Here is a 15,964-nt window from a genome sequence, read left to right as displayed (position 1 = left end):
GCGGAGCCGCAGGACACAATCTGATGGGTCACTGATTCGGACATAACACCAGCACCTGTTTCCTTACTGTAGGGCTTAGGCGGGATTTATTTCTGTACAGGGCACCTAGTTTTGGGTAAAGTTTTGAAGAGATTTTTTCAATATGAAGGCCAAAGGGTAGATTGGGGTCTAGTAACATATCTAGATATTTGAAAGAACAGACTGCTGTCATTGTGCTATTTGAATTTGTTCTTCTACATAGTTACAAGTTCAGCCTTCCTCACATTTGTTTTTTTGCTGTTGATCCAAAACAAGGCAAAAAAACCTGGTATGACAAAACTAGGAAATAAATTCCTTCTTGACCCCAGAATGGCAGCCAAATTTATCCATGGATCAAGAAGCTATTACCCTACATTGAAAAATTATGTCCTTGAATACTGTTTTTGCAAGAATGCATCCAGTTGCTGTTTGAACATCTGTATGGAAACTGATAAAAACCACTTCTTCATGCAGAGAATTCCACATACTTACTCTTCTAACAGTAAAAAAAAAGTTGTATCAGGACAAATTATGCTTGCTTCCAGCACAATTATATCAATATAAGGCACATTAAATTAAAAAGTGAAAAAACTGATGAGTATGAAGACGACAGTCAGCTTATGCTTTTACTGTGAAAAGTCTCAATGTGTGACAAGTGCAGATCAGGAGAGCTTACTCCATATCATCCATTAAGTCTACTCCTCTAGCTCCAGACCTCTATGAGTACGTTGACACAGTGTCCACTGAACCTTTTAACCAAGTCAAGTTCCCGGGAAGACCCTGTTATAGGGAATTCTCCCGGATGCGTGAATGGTGACCAACTTGTATAATCCCCGCCAGTGGATGTGTGTTGTCTATCTTTATCCTATGGATGATGTTCCAGAGATAACTTTAGAAGCTTTCAGTAAGTGTGGTAGTTCACATTAGGCATGTGCATGGGGAAAATTTTCGGTTCGGTTCGGCAAATTTGAAATTCTGAATTTTCGCAATTCAGGACTTCGGCAATTCAACACTTCGGAACTTCGGCAGTTCGACACTTCGGAACTTCAGCACTTCGGAACTTTGGAATTTCGGGACTTCTATTGCAGCGGCTTAGTAGATAACTCCCTAATTCCCACGGTATTAGGGAGTTATCTACCAAAACGCTGAAAGACCTAAATTGGTCTTTCAGACAAATTTACTAATACTAAGTAAAAATGACTTAGTATTAGTAAATTTTGCCTGTGGCTGCTCACTGCGGGTGAGGGCCCTTAAGTAAAATGATGGGGGGTCCTATTGTTCTCCCCCCCGCCACCACCCCTGAGCGGTGGGTGGGGGCCCTAAATACTAATAAGGGAGGGGACCTAATGTCCTCCCCCCTGGTCCCCACCCCTGAGTGGCGGGTGGGGGCCCTAAATACTAAGGGGGGGACCTAATGTCCTCCCCCCTGGCCCCCACCCCTGAGCGGCGGGTGGGGGCCCTAAATGCTAATAAGGGGGGGGACACCTAATGTCCTCCCCCCTGGCCCCCACCCCTGAGCGGCGGGTGGGGGCCCTAAATGATAATAAGGGGGGGGACCTAATGTCCTCCCTCTTGGCCCACACCCCTGAGCGGTGGGTGGGGGCCCTAAATACTAAAAAGGGAGGGGACCTAATGTCCTCCCCCCTGGCCCCCAACCCTGAGCGGCGGGTGGCGGCCCTAAATACCAATAGGGGGGAGGACCTATTGTCCTCCCCCCGGCCCCACCCCTGAGCGGCCGGTGGGGGCCCTAAAAAAGTCCCCCCCAGGTGACTAGGGGTCCACAAACTCCTAGTCACCCCCTCCCCCCCGAAAAAAAATGATCTCCCTACCTACCTCCTCACCCTAAAAATAATGAGGGGGGGGGGGGCTTTAACTAAGAACCTCTAAAAAAATAAAAATAATAAATAACTTACATTCAATGTTTTCTTTCTTCTAAAATCTTCTTTTTTCAGCCCCAAAAAAGGGCAAATAAAAATCCATAATAACCGACGCAATAAAAAAAAAAAAAAAAAAATCCTTCTTCACCCATGGAGGGCTCCGCGCAGACTGAGTGGGGGGAGGCTTATAAAGGCTGCAATTAGGCTCAGAGCACTCTGGTGGGTTTAAGCCATCCAATCAGAGTGGTCTGACAGGTAAATGAAGAGACTGACACGCTGTGCAAAATGACACAGAGCACTCTGATTGGTGGATTTCAAACCAACCAATCAGAGTGCTGTGACAGGTAAATGTAGAGACTTACCTGTGAGTCTCTTTACCTGTCAGAGCACTCTGATTGGATGGCTTAAACCCACCAATCAGAGTGCTCTGAGCCTAACTGCAGGGCGGGGCAAGGCTTTATAAGCCTTGCCCCGCCCCGCAGAGTTCAGTCTGCGCGGAGCCCTCCATGGGTGAAGAAGGATTTTTTGGGGGCGCTCGTTTTTTTTTTTATTGCGTCGGTTATTATGGTTTTTTATTTGGCCTTTTTTGGGGCTGAAAAAAGATTTTAGAAGAAAGAAATGGTAAGTATTTTTTTTTTTTTTTACAGGTTCTTAGTTAATGGTACCCCCCTCATTATTTTTAGAGTGAGGGGGGTAGGTAGGGGGCTCATTTTTTTTCGGGAGGGGGAGGGGGTGACTAGGGGTTTGGGGACCCCTAGTCACCTGGGGGGAGGGGGAAATTTTTTTTAAGGGCCCCCACACGCCGCTCAGGGGTGGAGGACATTAGGTCCCCCCTTATTAGTATTTAGGGCCCCCACCCACCTCTCAGGGGTGGGGGCCAGGGGGGAGGACATTATGCCCCCCCCCCTTTATTAGTATTTAGGGCCCCCACCCACTGCTCAGGGGTGAGGGCCAGGGGGGAGGACATTAGCCCCCCCCTTTTAATAATTTAGGGCCCCCACCCGCCGCTCAGGGGTGGGAGTGCGGGGGGGGGAAATTTGACTTTTTTTTTTTTTTTTAACGGTGAGCAGCCACAGGCGGTATAGCGAGTAGGGGCATAATTTACTAATACTAAGTAATCTTTACTTAGTATTAGTAAATTTGGCTGAAAGACCAATTTAGGTCTTTCAGCCTTTTAGTAGATAGCTCCCTATTACCGTGGGAATTAGGGAGTTATCTACTTATTCATTCCTGTCATTACACTGACTGGCTAAGAAACTTATATTTTATATGAATGTATGTTACTTGATTGTTGTAAGTGTTGCAAATGCTTACAGGTGAATCCTGGCTATGTTTGTATACTTTTTATTTAAAATTGTATACAATGTAACATTCTTCTTCTTTCACTGGGACCTCGGCAATTCGGCAATTCGGCCATTCGGAAGTCCCAGAATGTCCGAATTGCCCGAAATTCGTCCGAATACATATTCGGACTGAAACGAATTGTCACAATTCGGGAACCTAACACGCTAACAGGTCACAGAAAGTAAAGGGTGCAATACCGGTCCTTAGAATGGCCGTGTTAAGCACACTAAGAATAGTCAGGAGTCAAGCCAAGTAAAGGGAGCCAGAAAACAGGAGAACGAGAAAGAAGCCGAGGTCAAAGGAATGAAGAATACAGGAAAATCGGAATAACAAGCCAAATAATCGGTAACCAGAGAGACGCACGAACAGACTGCAATACAGGTATCACAAGACCACAACAGGGCACTGAGAGACAGGAAAGGTAAGTATATAAATCCTATGGTTAATTCTGATTGGATAACTTCCAATCAGAATTAACAATCACACGTGGGAGATATTTACACCTCCCACCAGGGCCGTCTTTAATATGGATTGGACCCTGGGCAAACATTTGCTTGGGCCCCCTGAACCCTGTCGTCCCCTCCCTGGCATGCAATCATGTCCCCCACCCCAACGCAGAGGCGGACGTAAAGTAGTGTGGTGGAATCTCAGTAAAAATAAATTTACTAGGACAAGATTGCCACATGGTATGTGCACTTGCATATGTTGATGTATCGGTCGGTTGGTTGCACGTAGCTAAGATACAATCAACAGGGTACTGAGCAACTGTAGGAATACAGGATATACGAGTATTTCCCCTCCTCCATTGTGCTGGGCAAGCCATGTGGTCAAACAGGAATTTAGTCTCTATTCAGTTGATTAGATAAGAGTATGTGTAGGTTGAACTGATTATGGGAGGAGCTACATGCCTATATAAGGGACCTACACTGTATGATCAGGACTCAGACTTTGCTGTTTTTTGGTGACATTAGTCCCTCTGAGTCCCGGTCGGTGAATCGAATAAAGAATCTCTTCCTTCCTGAAGAAACCTGTGTCCATCTCTCTGTGCTTGGCTTCCGTAAGTTTCTCCTGTATCATTTGGTGCAATTGGCCGGGAAGCTCATCGTTCAACGGTAGCTGAGAAGCAGAGGCGTGAGACGGTCTATCTTTGCCCACGCTCTCTACGGCTGCACCCCTGAACTTCTGCGTGGACCTCCCTTCCTCTCGGCGCCACTGGTCTGTTGTCCAGGAGATCATCGGCCTCTACGTAGTAAGTGCTGGGGTGTCCCCGTCGATGAGTGTGAACCCAGGTTCAGGAACGAGGAGGTAAGACGACCACTGTTTTAGACGGTGGACCCACTAGGGGTATTGGATACCGATTGTGCGGTAGGCCCATAAGGGGTTATTTGTGTATGGAATCTGCCCCCTCCAGTGGAGGGAAGGAGCGAAGGCGCACCGCTCAATTAAACGCCCTGTAGTCAGCCCGTTTAATTTTGGTTTGGAGTCAGGCTGGGTTCTGTGGAACGAGGAAAGGACACGGATAAACCAAGCGGATAAACCAAGCCGGACACCGGTGTCTTGTCTAGACTAGCGTTCTAGGGTGTATATTACGTTCGCTAGGTCGGAGGGACCGGGAGACTAAGCGGCGTCTGTGTAAATTCGGTCCGCTAGATCTCAACCTATCTTGGCTAAGTGGGAAGGCGTGTAAATTTGGAACCCACTAGATTTTTGATAGAGTATATAGACTAAGAGGGTGCTGTTGTAAATTCCGCCCTCTAGTTCGCTATATGTGGTGCTTGGGCAGCGTGGCTAACCAAAACGGATGTAAATAGTTTTAGGTAGTCCATCGAGGTACTGGCCAATAGATTAGTTGGGAATTGTAAATGTGTTAAAGATTGTTGTAGTAGCGTGTATATCTTGCTAGATAGCGTGAGCTCTGCCGTCTAGCGAGAGTGTGAATAGTGTGTAACTGTATTATAGCGCACGGTACCATAACCATGTATAATTACTGATACTGTAAATAACTACTAATAACTGTCGTCTATGTTGTATGTTTAACACCATAACCACTACTAATTGAACTGTGACTTTAAATTGTACTCTAACCAATGCTAACCGTACTATAACTACTGTTTGTAAAGACGATGTTACTGGGGTATGTTATAGACGGGTAATTCAGATATAGGGAATTATAGCGTGGGTGACTGTATAGTTTCGCCAAAAGGCACAGTAATAGTTATTTAGTGACTGGTGTAACAGCTGTGTGTGTACGGGAATTCCCTGAGTGTTTTGTTGTGTGCGTTTCGCTTAGTAACTGTACCACGTGGTGCTGTTGCCAAGGGAACGGGTGTGACCGTTGGAAGTGTGTTTGTTTAGTTTCTGTTGGAGACGACGCTTCATTGTTGGTATGGGTGCGTCAGATTCAACGGTTATGGATCCCTTAGGATGTATGTTAAAAAACTTTAAAAAGGGATACACTGTGTATGATTTTGGGGTAAAGATGTCTCCAACACGCCTGACTACTTTATGTAGTAGGGAATGGCCTACTTTGGTGGCTGCATGGCCACCACGTGGCAGTTTGGATCCTAATCTGGTACAGCGTGTACACGTGGCTGTATCAGGTAGGCCTGAACTTTACGGCCAGTTTCCGTATATTGATTGTTGGAAGCAGGCCGTAAATGACTTGCCAAAATGGATCCAGGTATGCCACGAGGAACAATGCCGCCTCATGGTGGCCAGAACTCGCTTGTCCACTAAGGCCGTAATTACGCCCATTTTGGACACGCCTCCTGAATCCGAGATCCCCATGCCGCCCCCTTACTCCTCCTCCACAGGAAGAGGAAGAGGAGGTGCTGTTGGTAACGCTACTCCCCTTGCCCCGTTGTCCCCACCTACCCCTCCTCTAGCTCAGAGCCCAGCCCTCTTGTTTTAAACCCTCCCCTTCCGGTACCTACCTCCGTTAACCCCACCTATCCAGATTTGATGTCATATCTAGTTCCTGGTCAGGCTCCTCCTAGCCCGGCCCGGAATATTTTACTCACTGATCTCCCCCTCAGTAAAGCGTCCCCTTCCCCTCATCTTACTACCCCTCGACCGGAACCCCTAACTGACGTTTCTAAACGAAGCCCCATACTAACCCGACAACTGACCGGTACCCTCCAACCCCGACATTATAAAATGCCTCTCCGACTAACACCAGGCCCGACACACATTAACGGTGACGGCCAGTTACAACAGGCTGATCCTGTATTCGTCTATGTTCCCTTCACTACTACTGATCTATTTAACTGGAAGACGCATAACTCCTCATACACCGATAAACCTCAAGCCATGACGGATTTGTTTACCTCCATAGTCCAGACACATAATCCCACTTGGGCTGATTGCCAGCAACTGCTTATGACATTGTTTAACAACGAGGAAAGGACACGGATAAACCAAGCGGCAATTAAAGCGCTGGAAGAAGTGGCCCGTACACAAAATCAGGCCAACCCAGCAGCATGGGCCGCAGCACATTATCCAAATACTGATCCGGAGTGGAATGTCAATGGCGCAGATATGGCCCATTTAAAAGCATACAGGGACGCTATTATTGTTGGCATGAAAGCCGGAGGAAAAAAGGCGATTAATATGTCTAAGACGGCTGAGGTATTGCAGAAATGTGATGAATCGCCCAGTGCCTTTTATGACCGATTATTGGAGGCATACCGTTTGTATACCCCCTTTAATCCAGAGGCTCCTGAGAATTCCCGAATGGTTAACTCTGCCTTTGTCAAGCTTACAGAGATATAAAGCGCAAGCTACAGAAGTTAGAAGGGTTTGTAGGGATGTCCATAACCCAACTAATGGAAATAGCAAATAAGGTCTATATGAATAGGGAGACAGAGACGAAGAAGGAGGAAGAGCGAAAGATGCGAAGGAAAGCAGATATGCTAGCAGTAGCTATCGCAGGCGTAGATAGAAGGGAAAAGGAAGTATATAGGGGAACGGATAAAGGTGAGAATAAGTGGAATGGGGAACCTTTGAGTAGGAATCAATGTGCGTACTGTAGGGAAGAAGGGCATTGGAGAAGTGAGTGTCCACGAAGGGAACAGTATGAGAGAGACAGACCTAGGGCAGGATATAGCAGTAATTATAGAGGTAGAGCGAGATGTAGAGGAGGTCCTGTAGGAAATAGTGGGAATAATAGAGGAAGTGTTAGTGGAGATAGATATTACCCAGCAACGCAGAGACCCCGAAAGAGAGAGGATAGGGACTTTGTGGGTTTGGCTGACACAGTCATGGAGGACTATTGATATCGACCGGGCTCCATCCCCCTTGGCCGAGCGGAGCCTATGGTCGATGTAGCAATAGGGGGAAAAAGGAGTTCTTTCATGATTGACACTGGTGCTGAACATTTGGTGGTGACTGACCTAGTCGCTCCTCCTTCAGGAAGAACTATCACCGTAATAGGAGCAACTGGAAGGAGTGCCGCTAAACCGGTTCTTAAAAGTCGACTCTGTACATTGGGAGGCCACATAGTGAAACACCAGTTCCTTTATATGCCTGAATGTCCAGTCCAACTGCTAGGACGTGATTTGTTGTCGAAATTACAAGCACAGATAACATTTCTACCTAACGGAACAACATCTTTGAAGTTCAATGGACCCTCAGGTATAATGACAATATCTGTACCAAAGGAAGAAGAGTGGCGACTTTATACAGTGTTGACTAGCCAAAACCCTAAGAGTGATGAATCCTTGTTCAATATACCAGGAGTGTGGGCAGAGAATAACCCACTAGGACTTGCTCGTAATATCCCACCAATTCGTATCGAACTAAAGCTTGGGGTTTATCCAGTAAGCCTGAGACAATATCACATTCCACAAAAGGCCAAGAAGAACATACAATCTTATTTGGATAAGTTCATAAGGTATGGTATCCTAAAATTCTGTACTTCCCCTGGAACACCCCATTGTTGCCTGTTCAAAAGCCCGGTACAGATGAGTATCGCCATGTGCAGGACTTGAGAGCAGTCAATGATGCGGTAGTAAGTATACATCCAGTTGTGCCCAATCCATATAACCTGCTTGCTTTAATTCCGGGCGGGGCTACCTATTTCACTGTTTTGGATCTCAAAGATGCCTTCTTTTGCCTACGAATTGCTGCGGAAAGCCAGTGTATCTTTGCATTCCAATGGGAAAATGCTGTAACGGGCTCGAAACGCCAGATGACATGGACAAGATTGCCCCAAGGGTTTAAGAATTCACCTACCCTATTTGGATCAGCTTTAAGTCAAGACTTACTGGATTTCAAGTCCATCCCAGGAGAATGTGTACTATTACAATACGTAGATGATTTGTTGATAGCGGCAGTTACAAGAGAGATATGTCAGCAAGCAACACATGATCTACTGCACATTCTTTGGAAGGCAGGATACAAGGTGTCCAGGAAGAAAGCCCAGTTGTGTCAGCCAACTGTCAAGTATCTGGGATTCCATATCTCTGAAGGTCAAAGGATAATGGGGCCAGAGAGAAAAGAAGCTGTATGCCAAATACCAATACCCAAGAATAGAAGACAAGTGCGAGAGTTCTTGGGGGCAGCAGGCTTCTGTAGGATATGGATTCCCAGTTATGCGATATTGGAGAAACCTCTTCATGTGGCTATAAAAGATACAGAACACGATCCCTTCCTGTGGACCCCCGAAAAGCAAAAGGCATTTGAAGATGTGACGAAGGCATTGATGAGCGCCCCAGCATTAGGTCTACCTGATCATACACGCCCATTCTACTTATATGTACACAAGCAAAGAAGAATGGCTGTGGGAGTATTGACCCAGTACTTGGGATCATGGAAACGACCTGTTGAATATATGTCCATACAATTGGATGCAGTGGCCAGTGGTCTTCCACCTTGTCTAAGAGCCGTAGCTGCCGCCGCCCTGCTGGTAGCCGAAGCTGATAAGCTTACTCTGCGTCAGGAACTCTACGTGCGAGTCCCACACGCAGTACAGACGTTGCTAGACTATAAAGGCAATCATTGGTTTAGTAATAGCCGCATGACTAAGTATCAAGCTATGTTATGTGAAAACCCGAGAGTGCATCTAGAGACTGTTAATACCTTGAATCCAGCTACCCTTTTGCCACAACCTACTGAGAGTCAACATGATTGCCTGGAGGTGATGGATGAAGTGTTTTCAAGTAGGCCGGACCTTCGTGATTTTCCCATCCAGAACCCTGATGTCCAGTACTATACGGACGGCAGTAGTTATGTGAAAGAAGAGATTCGCTATGCAGGATATGCAGTGACAACCATAGACAAGGTGATAGAAGCTCGGCCATTGTCAAAAGGAACATCGGCACAGAAGGCAGAACTTATCGCACTCACACGAGCGTTACAATTGGCTGAAGGTTTGAGGGTGAACATCTACACGGACTCCAAGTATGCGTTTTTAACCACTCATGCCCATGGAGCTTTGTATAAAGAAAGAGGACTACTGAACTCAGAGGATAAAGAAATCAAGTACGCAGCTGAGATATTACAACTACTGGAAGCCGTGTGGGAACCGAAAGAAGTTGGTATCATACATTGTCGAGCGCATCTGAAAGGTGATGGTGATGTAACAAAAGGAAATCGGATGGCAGATAATGCAGCCAAGCGTGTCGCTGAATCAGGAAAACAGGAGTATGTGGAATGTATAGCTGCTCTCATACCGACCCCTCTGTCTCAATGGACTCCAGTTTATACAGCTCAAGAAGAAGAGTGGTTAAAGACTGAAGCTGGGAAGTACCTGGAGAACAATTGGTATCAGTTAGAAGATGGAAGAATAGTTATTCCAGCATCGCTAGCCGTAGAAATTGTCCAGAATTATCATAACGGGACACATTTCGGAAGAGATAGCATGGAAGAATCTCTCAGAAAACATTTCTACATACCAAGATTGTCCAACTTAACTCAAGCCATTGTACGAAGATGTGTAATATGTGCTAGGAATAATGCAAGGCAAGGACCAGTTAAACCACCAGGAGTTCAGTATATGGGGGGACTCACTATGTCCGATCTACAAATTGACTATACAGTTATGCCTAAATCTGGTGGACATCGCTACCTACTAGTAGTTGTGTGCACCTATTCAGGCTGGGTAGAAGCATGTCCTACTCGTACAGAGAAAGCAGGAGAAGTTGTGCGATTCCTGCTACGAGAAATAATACCCCGATATGGACTACCATGCTCTATAGGATCGGATAATAGTCCAGCCTTTGTTCACCAGTGCCTACAACAACTGACTCATATGCTTGGTATTAAGTGGAAGCTTCATACGGCATATAGACCTCAGAGCTCTGGGAAAGTGGAAAGGATGAACAGAACTATTAAGAACCAATTGGCAAAGATGTGTCAAACTCAACTTAAGTGGAATGTTCTTTTGCCAATAGCTCTGTTGCGCATTCGTAGTACACCTACCAGAAGGATGGGTCTCTCACCTTTTGAAATTATGTATGGGCGTCCACCTCCTGTACTTGGTAACTTAAGGGGGGATTTAAGTCAGTTAGGAGAAGGAATTACCCGGCAGCAGGTTGTAGAGTTGGGTAAAACTATGGAGGAGGTACAGAAATGGGTACAAGATAGATTACCTGTGAATATTTATCCACCTGTCCATTGTTATCATCCAGGAGATCAAGTTTGGATAAAGGAGTGGAACAGTGTACCGTTGGGGCCAAAGTGGAGGGGTCCTTATGTTGTTCTTTTGTCTACCCCTACAGCTATAAAGGTGGCTGAAGTGACTCCGTGGATTCATCACTCTAGGGTTAAACCAGCAGCAGTAGATTCTTGGCAAGCTACACCAGATCCAGAGAATCCCTGCAAGATCCGGTAAAAGCGTGTAACTCAGTCGGAGTGACGAGGAGATATTGGGACTTCTAGAGTAAACAAAGAGATCAGCAAGTAGGTGTTTTGACGGCCATAATAAAGCCTGACCACCTACCCACGATACATAGCCAGAGTGTCTTGAAGGGACCTCTGTGAAGGGAAGAGAGGACTTGAAGGACTCCATTCCTTGCAGCCCTTACATCCTGGAAGCTGAGGTGCCATCACACGGTCGAAGAATGAGGACAAAGATGTCAGGAGTGATGTGTTTTATGATGTATATATGTGTGTTTTTAATTATTCAGGAAGGTAGAGGTACCGACACACCTGGTTGTGAGGTTTGCATTAAGACTACAAAAACAGGTAATCATATTTCCCAGACCCTTATTTGGCATTCACAATATGAGTGTAAAGGATATGTATCTAAGTGTAGATACTTAGGTATAGATTATAGTTTATGCCATTTAGGAGTAGGAGAACCTAAGTGTTTTAGTCCAGAGTATCAACCCCGTACAATTTGGTTGACCCTTCGGAATGGAATCTCACAGGGGACCCTAATAAATAAGACAATACTAGAAACCGTACATTCTTCGGGTGTTCTGCTATTTGATGCATGTAAGGCGATATCAAGTGGTAGAAATCCGTGGAATGTATGCAAGGATCTTAAATGGGAAAGAACGTATGGGTCTAATGATAAGTATATTTGCCCCAGTAGTAAGAACAAGTATATAGATCCAAAATGCCCAAATAAGAATTACAATTATTGTCCATATTGGTCTTGTGTAGGGTGGGCAACTTGGGGACAGACAGTAGATAAGGATATGATTGTTACGAAGTTGCCTACCAAACCATATTGTAAGTCTATGGAGTGTAACCCAGTCCATATACTTATTAATAATCCTGAACAGTTTATAGATAGGTTCGGAAACTTATTTGGGTTCCAGATATATGGGACAGGTTTGGATCCTGGGACAATATTATTTATAGGGATAGAGACCGATACTGTGGCAGCCCAGACTCATCAGGTTTTCCAATCTTTCTACGAGGAGATGAGTGTAGAGAATAAGATCCCCCATAATGCTAAGAACTTGTTTATTGATCTAGCCGAGAGTATTGCCGGTAGTCTTAATGTAACCAACTGCTATGTGTGTGGAGGTACTAATATAGGAGACCAATGGCCCTGGGAAGCAAAGGAGGTAATGTATTCCGGTTCTGAGACAGATAACATCTTCTCAAGCTGATTATCAAATGAGTGTTAGAGCTAAATCTGAGTGGCGATTAAAGACCTCCATTATAGGTTATGTTTGCATAGCAAGGAAAGGAATAATGTTTAATACATCTGTAGGAGAATTGACTTGTCTAGGGCAAAAAGCTTATGATGATGATACAAAGAATACAACTTGGTGGTCAGCTTCGAATGTCTCAGAACCACCTAACCCGTTTGCAAGTTATACCAATTTAAAGGATGTGTGGTTTGACCTATCTGCTACATCTAGTTGGAAAGCCCTAGCAAATTTGTACTGGATCTGTGGTAAGAAAGCCTATTCGGAGTTACCACAGGACTGGGAAGGGGCATGTGTGTTAGGTATGCTTAAACCATCCTTCTTCTTGTTGCCTATTGAAACAGGAGAGACTTTGGGAGTTAAGGTATATGATGTGAATCATAGAAAGAAAAGGGGACCCCTAGAGATAGGTACCTGGGAAGATAATGAGTGGCCTCCCCAGCGTATTATAGATTATTATGGGCCAGCTACGTGGGCAGAGGATGGTACTTTTGGATATAGAACCCCAATATATATGCTCAACCGTATTATAAGGTTACAGGCAGTGGTTGAGATAATTACCAATGAAACATCGCAAGCGCTCAATCTCCTAGCGAAACATAATACTAGGATGAGGACAGCCGTTTACCAAAATAGATTAGCCTTGGATTACCTATTGGCAGTAGAGGGAGGTGTATGTGGGAAGTTTAACCTATGCAATTGTTGTCTTCAAATAGATGATGAAGGGCAAGCAATAGCTGAGCTTACTAGCCATATGGTTAAACTAGCGCATGTGCCTACCCAGGTATGGAAAGGGTATAATCCAAGTAGTTGGTTTGGTAACTGGTATGAGCAGTTTGGAGGACTTAAGGCATTGGTAGGTGGAGTCATGCTAATTTTGATGCTGTGCCTTCTCCTACCATGTCTGATTCCTTTGGTAGTTAGGTCTGTGCAGAGCATTATAGAGAATATAGCAGAGAGAAAGGCTGCTGCACAGATAATGGCTATATATAGGTATGAGGCTCTAAATCAGGGAGAACTAGTACAGGAAGAGGAATGTTGAGGGATTCATATCGTTAGGGAGTCGCAAAGTCTGGTCTGGTTCATAGCAACCTGAGGTGTAAGCAAACTATGGTTAAGTGATGCATCTGGAATTGTGAAATATCAGAAGCATCAAAGGGGGGAATGTGGTGGAATCTCAGTAAAAATAAATTTACTAGGACAAGATTGCCACATGGTATGTGCACTTGCATATGTTGATGTATCGGTCGGTTGGTTGCACGTAGCTAAGATACAATCAACAGAGTACTGAGCAACTGTAGGAATACAGGATATACGAGTATTTCCCCTCCTCCATTGTGCTGGGCAAGCCATGTGGTCAAACAGGAATTTAGTCTCTATTCAGTTGATTAGATAAGAGTATGTGTAGGTTGAACTGATTATGGGAGGAGCTACATGCCTATATAAGGGACCTACACTGTATGATCAGGACTCAGACTTTGCTGTTTTTTGGTGACATTAGTCCCTCTGAGTCCCGGTCGGTGAATCGAATAAATAATCTCTTCCTTCCTGAAGAAACCTGTGTCCATCTCTCTGTGCTTGGCTTCCGTCAGTTTCTCCGGTATCAGTAGAGAGGGCTCTGGTGCATAAATTATTTTGGGCAAGAGGGGGCAAAAGGTAGATCCCCATCTGTCATGCAACTCCAACAATGCTTTGACAGCTGGGGCGCTACCATTTTCCCATGCATGCAGGGTTGTATTTAGCACTGAGCAGTATTTGTGTATTTGAGTGTAAGCATGTTTTTGTATGGAGTATGTTTGTGTGAATGTAGGGGTGTGTTTGTATGTGGAGATGGCATTTAAATGCAAGTATGCATTTATGTGTAGTGTTGGTTTATGAATACACTGGTGTGTTTATATATAATTTTGTTGTCTAAAAAAAGAGGTATGTGTATATGTAGTGTTGAAGTTTGAATGCAGGTGTGTATTTGCATGTAGTGTTGAATGCTGAGATGTATGCACAAATACACATGCACTGTCACAAACACACACACACACGGATACACATACACACACAGAAACACTTGCAGATACACAGATATACACAATCATGCAGATGCAGCTATACAGACACATTTACACACACTGACACACACACATACAGACACACAACCTGGCACACATGCAGACACACAGATGCACACACTGACACACACGCAGATACAATGACAACATACAGACACACAGATACATAACCTGACAAATGCAGATACAAACACTGACACACATGCAGATACACACATTGGCTACATACAGATACATGCACAGGTAAACACACTGGCACACACAAAGATACATACATACATACTGACAACATACAGATACACACTGACACACACACACACAGACACTGTGACAGACATACATACTGGCACATACACAGACATACTGACTGGCACACCGACATACATACTGACACACAAACTGACACACACTGACACACACAGACATACTGACACACACACAGACATACATACTGACACACAGACATATACTGACTGACACATACATACTGACACACACATACATACATACTGACACACACACACATACATACATACATACTGACACACACAAAGACATACATACTGACACACACAGACATACAAACTGACACACAGACATATACTGACTGACACATACATACTGACACACACATACATACATACATACTGACACACACACACAGACATACATACATACATACTGACACACACAAAAACATACATACTGACACACACAGACATACAAACTGACACACAGACATATACTGACTGACACATACATACATACATACTGACACCCACAAAGACATACATACTGACACACACAAAGACATACATACTGACACACTCAATTATGTAACTGAGATATAGAATTTTTACGCGGTCTGGGTATTTCAGGCTAAACTTTGCAATTTATTCTCAGTTTCCCCAGTTTCCTGGTTTGGTAAATCCGTGTTTCTCATCTGATTGTCAGAAAAATAAACCATTTATAACATAGCAAAGAATGCATTAACATGGAAAGCCTCCAACTCCCCTTATATTTTACTTTATGTGAAACTGTGGCGGTGTGGGGTGACAGTGGCGGTGTGGGGTGACAGTGACATTGTGGGGTGACAGTGGCGGTGAGTTGTGGTGGTGTTGCATTCAACACACACACAGACATAATGACACACACACAGGCATACTGACACACAGACATACTGAAACACACACAGACATACATACTGGCACACAGACATACATACTGACACACACACAGACAGACATACTGACACACACACAGACAGACATACTGACACACACACAGACAGACATACTGACACACACACACAGACAGACATACTGACACACACACACAGACAGACATACTGACACACACACACAGACAGACATACTGGCACACACACAGACAGACATACTGACACACACAGACATACTGACACAGACAGACACTGACACACAGACAGACAGACATACTGAGACACACAGAAAGACATACTGACACACACAGACATACTGACACACACAGACAGACATACTGACACACACAGAAAGACATACTGACACACACACAGACA

This window comes from Pelobates fuscus, chromosome 7 (assembly GCF_036172605.1).
Source record: "Pelobates fuscus isolate aPelFus1 chromosome 7, aPelFus1.pri, whole genome shotgun sequence".
Classification (NCBI taxonomy): Eukaryota; Metazoa; Chordata; class Amphibia; order Anura; family Pelobatidae; genus Pelobates; species Pelobates fuscus.
This window is presented reverse-complemented; position numbering follows the sequence as displayed.